At 32.4% G+C, this 7,200-nt stretch overlaps 1 pseudogene; it reads left to right on the top strand.

Annotated features, from left to right (window-relative positions):
- The first annotated feature begins 4,583 nt into the window (after nucleotides 1–4,583).
- On the top strand, nucleotides 4,584–5,625 carry LOC124829703 (rust resistance kinase Lr10 pseudogene; annotated as a pseudogene).
- Nucleotides 5,626–7,200: the final 1,575 nt, after the last annotated feature.

The raw sequence follows: 7,200 nt of genomic DNA, 5'->3' as shown, positions 1-7,200 counted from the left end.
CGGGATTTATAGCGCTCCACCTCTCCTTTTGCATTAATTTTCTTTTTGTATACCCACTTTACACCAATTGGCCAAACACCTATGTGTAAATTTGTCAGCTCCCACATTTCATTTTTTTCAATTGAGCTAATCTCCTCATCCATAGATTTCTTCCATCTTTCATCAAGCATGTCTTCTTCAAATTTTATATCTTCTACACTTGTTAACAAACATGCTACATGTACCACATCAGTGGAGTTATCTGAGCTCTTACTAGTCGTATCTTGCTTCAAGCACCTTTTCTACAATATCTTCAGCTGTAGTTCATACAATCGGTTTTTTTGCTTTTACCTTGGCTGCTAGACGATGTAAGACCCGAGAAAATGTAGAGTTTATAAATAAGATTTGAGTATGTTTTATTAAAATCTGCATGAGTTCACAAAGTGTTGTGTAGCTTAGTTGGTATGCAAGTCTTGAATAAAATATAAAATTCTATGTTGTTTATTTATTTTGTGGATATAAGTGTAATTTATGTTATTGTATGGTTGTTAAATTTATGATGTTTTATATTTTTAATGTGATGTGCTGGTTTGTTGGTAGAGATATGTGTCTAGGATTGAATGAACATGGGTATAGAAAGCTTACCTTTAATTTATTGTTTTATTGTATGATGAATTTTGGAATATCTTTAATTTTCTTTGGAAGTATGGTGAGTTATCTTATTTAAATGTTTGATTTTTGCAATTATTAGTTTTAAATGTTTTGAAAGATAATGTGATGTTTGTGTTCAGTTGAATAATTCATGATATTTCTTTGTCTTCCTAAACAATTTTGGAAAGAGAAAATTTTAAGAAGAGATATTATTAACAAGGTTGATGTTTAATTAAAGTGATGAGCATGGTTAAGAATCCTTTTGAATTTATTAAGAGTTAGAAATTTCTTCTTCATTGTAATTAAGAATTGAATTGATTAGGGTTAGGATTTATTTTTATTAAATATCAAATTATAATTAATTGGATCCTAATTAAATTTCAAAATCAGACTTTTTATTCTAAACCCTAATTAATTTACTAAATCAGATTTATTGTTTCTGATAAACCCTAGTTTAATTTTTTTTCCCCAAATTGATTTGGGGATTTTTCTTCTTCTTCTTGGACAGACCTGGGTGGGTCATTTTGTCGTGCCTTAAGGGAGAGCTTCTCTCCTTCTCGTGCATCCAACCCAGCTTTAGGGTTGCACACGAACACTCTTCCGTAATTTCTTTTCCCTTACCGATCTTCATTCTATTACTGGAGCAAACCAATCCCCAGCAATTTCGTTCTTCATGTCTCTGTGCCTCACTCGCGGAGCATCCAATCTTGGAGAAGAGGGTTTTCGGTGCGTGGCTTACTGGTGGGGGAAATCTGGCGCGACTATGGCGCGGAGGAGGCGCGGTGACGACGGAGCGATGGAGCGGCGAGGTCGCGGCGACTGCGCGATGGAGATTAGGACCGTTCTTCATCTCCTCCTTCTTTGTTTTTATGTTTTGGGTTATTTTTCTTAACGGCGATGAGGCGCGGCGAAGGCGCGGAGGAGCGTGACGAAAGCGCGGCGGAGATGTGGCAATGGCGCAAGGATGCGTTTGCAGTTCTGGTTCTACTTCCATTCGTTTTGATTCGCGGCACAAGCTTCCTTTCTCCTCCTTCTTTCTCTGATTTTTGATTGGGTTTTGTTGGGGTTTTCCTGTTGCTATATTGTGGTCTTGCAATTTGGGATTTTTGGCATGGTTCGTTGGATTTTCCCTGCAGGTTTTTAATCAAATTTTGGAGGTTGGAGTTGAATTGGGAATTTCATTTCTGTTTGCGCGTTTCTGATCTTGAAACTGTTAGCTTTAATTAAATCTATGAGTTTGCGATTTTGGGGTTTAATCTCGTGTCTGTTTCGTTGGGGCGTGGTGGCTGTTGGTGGTAGCGCAAGTGGAGCTGCCGGGGTGTTGCGGCGGCTGGCCGTGGAGTCCCTGGATGTGGGTTGGATTGGCAGACAGTGGTGGCCTTGTTGGGCCTGTGGTTTGGATTAGACTTGGAATTGAGTTTCACTGAATTAACAAAACAATAATGAGAATAAGATAAGGAAAATTTAAAATAAAGCTTGTCTCTAATTGTCTCTGATCTTATAATAATTGAAAAGTTATAATATAATAATTGGAAATCGAAAATGCATGGATCAAAAAATAATAATAAGTTAAGATTATGTCTCTGAAATTAAAATAAAGGGAATTAAAATCAATTAATTAATAGTTTACAGAATTGGAAATAAGAAATAAATATTAATTGGTTTTAAAGATGAAAATAATGAGATTATAATCATTAATTATAATATTAAATTACTTACTAATTTTACTTTGACAAAAGAGAAAAGAATGTGATTATAATCTTTAATTAGATCAACAAATGTTTTATTATTTTTGGTTTGTTATTAAATGTTAACCAGCTAGTTACAACAACAAAAATATATGTGCTGTCATAGTTTTGATTAATAAGGACTATTCACGGATCAGTTTATAAAGTTAACTGAACTATAAATACAAAAGTTCAGTTTCACTACCAAAAACTAGTAAAATTTAGTTTTTAGTATAGGTAGTTTAGTTTTTATAGTATAAAAGAGTATAGATAAACTAAAGTTCATTACAATTACATTAATTATGTCCAACCTTAGTTTTAAGTTCTAATTTTTGTTGGAATGTCGGTAAGTGTACCGAATTGTTCAAGTAATAAACAGTAAGTCCGGATATCGTTTTCTAAGAGATTTGTTTTGACTTTGCTAATTATGAAAATTTACCGATTTAGCAACAATAACATATATCACAGTGTTTTTAGGCAAAATTTAAATAAAAATTTAGATTTATAATTTATACAATAACAGTCAAGTTTAGATTCACTAGGGTTGAAATTCAAGTTTCTAACTCGATATTATTCTCTACTAACACAGTTCCTCGTAATCATGCATCAATATCACAAACATACAAGCATCTAATTCCACATATGACAAGTTTTGAACCATCAGACTAAAAATTACTAATTCCTTAGCAAATTTAGAAATCAGATTCGCATTAATCACGATGTTATACAAATGACAAAAAAACATTCAATTTATGCCTATAATTGAATTCCTTAAGATGTTCTACCTATGTCCACGATTTTCATGCAATTTCCAAAGATTCAACCGTTCAAATAACTCATATTTCCATCATATGCGTGAATAATAAGCATAGAACACTAAATTCATCAAGAATCAAGCATTAATTAGAGAAATTATAAAGAGTTTCAGAACTTTACTCTCAACCCCAATGAAATGGAGTTTTAGCTACACATATGCATCTAGGAAGCAAGAATGAGAAGAAATGATGGATTGAATGGTGGAAAATGGTAATCTTGCACCTTGGAGGCACCTAAACTCGACCTAGAGAGCTTTTGCAGCATTCCCACCGTCAAAATCTGCCTCTGTTCGCGTTTTCGAATCGTTTTAATGAGTTCTGTAAAAGTCAACTTGCTAGAGCGAACCAATCAGGTCGCTGGAGCGAGTGACACAGCTCGCTGGGTGAGCCTGCATGAGTCATTGGGCGAGTCATTGTTCATAGCGGTCAACGCTAGTTTTGGGCGCTTAGGGCCAGATTTATGCAAAATAGGGGCTCAGCATTGGACTATCAGCGCCCTGGGCGCAACTTTCGCATTTTGCCACCGCTCAGCGTAAGTTTTGGGTGCTCAACCTTGAGTTTTAGCGCTCGGTCCTATGGGCGCTCGGTCCTATGGGCGCTCAGCCCTGAGTTTTAGCGCTTAGCCCTAAGTAGTTTTGACAGCATTCTCAAATTCAAGTTCTTGTGTAATTTCAAAGGCGTCCAACATGGATATTTGCTTCAAATTGATCTTTTATCGTCCTAAAACATGTTCCCTTGAATTCTTGCTTTTTTTCTTCCATTAGAAATGCTTCCTATTCATTTATTTCACACACTCAAACAAAGAGATTAGATGTAAAAAATAAACATATACTAACTAAAGCATAAGAAAACTATAAAACACACTAAACTTTAGGATAAAACAAAGTAAAAGCTATGGAAAAGTTGATTTATTCACCAAATTATATACACAAAAAACACGTGAAATCAACTGTTATCAGTTTTCTCACATTCTTAATTTATGAAATTGGTATGTAAATTTTGTTTTATTGATAAACTTTTTTTATTTATTTATAAAGTATATTATAAATGTTTTTATTGATAAATTTTATCATATCATGATTAAAAAAATAGAAATTATAGTATTTATTTTATCAAAGAAATTTATCAATAAAAATATCTATCAATAATAAATATTCTAAATTATTAATAAATTTTATTAATCAACCTATTATCAACATATATTTTATTCATAATAGAGTAAAATAGAATGGATTTATTGATAGTTGTTCATGCTAAACATTAAATTTACTATCTCTTTTTTTCTAATGTTACTAAGTAAATGGATTTAGATTTTATAAATGAAAATTTGCTTTAAACAAATACTTTACCATATTACATTGTCAAGTGTAATTACTCTAAGAAAAAGAAATTCTTGGAGGTATTTTCATTTATCCTTCTATGGTATGGCTTACAAAAATTTGTTTGGATTGCGATTCTTAATTGTGATTTTCATATGTAAATGGAGGAAAATAAATGCATCAATGTATCAAAATATTGAAAATTACCTTGAACAAAATCACTTAACAGCTATCAGATACTCATACAAGGAAATTAAGAAGATGACGGGAAGTTTCAAAGACAAGTTAGGTGAACGAGGATTTGGCTCTGCGTTTAAGGGAAAGTAACGGAGCGGACCTTTTGTGGCAATCAAAATTTTAGGTAAAGCCAAAGGAAATGGACAAGATTTTATCAATGAAATTGCAACTATTGGAAGAATACATCACCTAAATGTGGTAAAATTAATTGGATTTTGTGTTAGTTGCTCAAAGCGCGCTCTTGTTTATGAATTCATGGCCAATGGATCTCTTGATAAATTTATATTTTCAAGAAATGAAAATATAGATTTTATCTATGAAAAAATATTTAAGATATCGATTGGAGTAGCTCGTGGAATTGCTTATCTCCATCATGGGTGTGAGATGCAGATTTTGTATTTTGATATCAAACCCCATAACATCCTACTGGATGAAAACTTCATCCCAAAAGTTCTGACTTTGGATTAACAAAGTTATATCCAATAAATAATAGCTTTGTCACAATGACAATAACAAGAGGAATCATTGGATATATGGCTCCAGAATTGTTTTACAATAACATTGGAGGAATATCTCCCAAAGCTGATGTTTATATATAGTTTCGGAATGTTGTTGATGGAGATGGCAAGCAAGAGGAAAAATCTAAATCCCGATGCAAAACACTCAAGTCAACTTTATTTTTCCTTTTGGATATATAATCATATTAGAGAAGAGGAAGATATATATATAAAGGATTTAAGCGAAGAAGAAAAACTAATAGTAAAGAAAATTATCATAGTTACACTTTGGTGTATACAGTTAAAATCAAGGAATCGTCTCTCAATGAATAGAGCAGTGAAAATGCTTGAAGGAGACATTGAAGATTTGGAAATATCTCCAAAACCTATTATTTTCTGACAGTTCTATCTAAACAATTTTGAATGAAAATCGATCCAGATAATTATAGGTTGCGGAAAAAAAAAAAGGGTGTGAATTAGCATAGCATTGGTAAAAAAATAAGAAAAAGGGGAAGTAGGTGAAATGTTATATTTGTAGTTCTTTAATCAATAATAAACATGTTTTGATATCTACAATTCTACTGCTACACTTTTGTTGTACCTGTTATTTGAATAATAGATGTAAATGTTTTTTAAATAGTATGCTTTATGTAGTAGTGTAGCGCGCAACTTCTTATTAATGCATGTAAAGCAAATTACTTCAATCCTTTCATAAAGTATATTATTATGCACACCATAGCTTGTCAAGATCTAACCAAGGTTAACTTTATACTTTGAAGTCATTATTTACTGATAGTTGTAACTAATAAAATTATGCTCAACCAATTAACAAGTCGACTATAATAGTAAGTCATTTTACTAATTATCATCATGCAAATTTTAAATTTATTATAATAATCAGCTTAGGGTCTCATCGCTTTCCTAATATATATAATTTCCTTCATAAAGAAACTGAACACAACCTTGATCTCCACGGCTGCCTATTCCATCTCTACCAATAATTTGTTATCAAATTATGATGACTTGGGCCCAAGTTCAAACTCCATTCAAGGATCCATTACTTGTGGTGTGGCTATAGGAAGTTCCAAGAAGCACTTGAAGATGCATAAAAGGATTACGGATTTTGTTTTAGCAGCAGCGAACACTTCATCAATAGTAATAATTTCTTCAAGATGAGCTGCCTTGGTTGTAGAGTAGTTCCTCATGATTTTAGGCTCTGCACGATGTGCTCAAGAGGTTTGTTCTACATATTCTATGCAACTAAAATAATGTATCTGCTAGCACATAATTAGCTTATGCTATGCAGATCTTGTCATATGTTTAAGCAATTTATATCAATATAAGGAATGACCTTCACACCTTTCCTTCCAGTGTCTGTGATCCTATTCTTCGTATTTCTTTTTGTTGTGGTTGCTCCTTTCTTTTTTTATTCTTTCAGCTTTGGAACATATACCTTCCTTCTGTTGTATATCACAAGATTTCATTTGTTAGGTTTCATTATTGGAGTTTCCTTTTGATCGTCCAATATACTCTTTGTTCACTTGAATGGATTTGGGAGAGAGTGATTGAGTAGATTTGAGAGGACTTAAAGATAAATTTTGTTGTTGTTTATTTGAGTGAATTTGGAAGTAAGTGAAAGTGGATTTGAAAGTAAATTTTTTTAATCTGTTACATCAATCAAATCCTACACTAATTCTCACAAACGTTGCTTTCAAATTCACTCTCAATTGCCTCTAAATTCACTTAAATAAACAGCAAAAAAAATTATCCTCAAATCTTCTCAAATCCACTCAATCACTCTCTCCCAAATCCATTCAAGTGAACAAAACAATTTTATTTTTGGGTACCCATCAAACTCTAGATCTTTTCTTATTTGTTGTATTTATTTGTTTATTTTTAGGTAGGGATTCATGATTATATCTTTTAGTAGATTTAGAGGAAAAGTATGTATTATTGCTATTGTGTTCGAAACTTA

This window comes from Vigna umbellata, chromosome 1 (genome assembly GCF_029865625.1).
Source record: "Vigna umbellata cultivar VRB3 chromosome 1, Vumbellata_1.0, whole genome shotgun sequence".
Lineage (NCBI taxonomy): Eukaryota > Viridiplantae > Streptophyta > Magnoliopsida > Fabales > Fabaceae > Vigna > Vigna umbellata.
The sequence above is the reverse complement of the archived record's forward strand: the minus strand, read 5'-3'. Positions and strand labels throughout refer to the sequence as shown.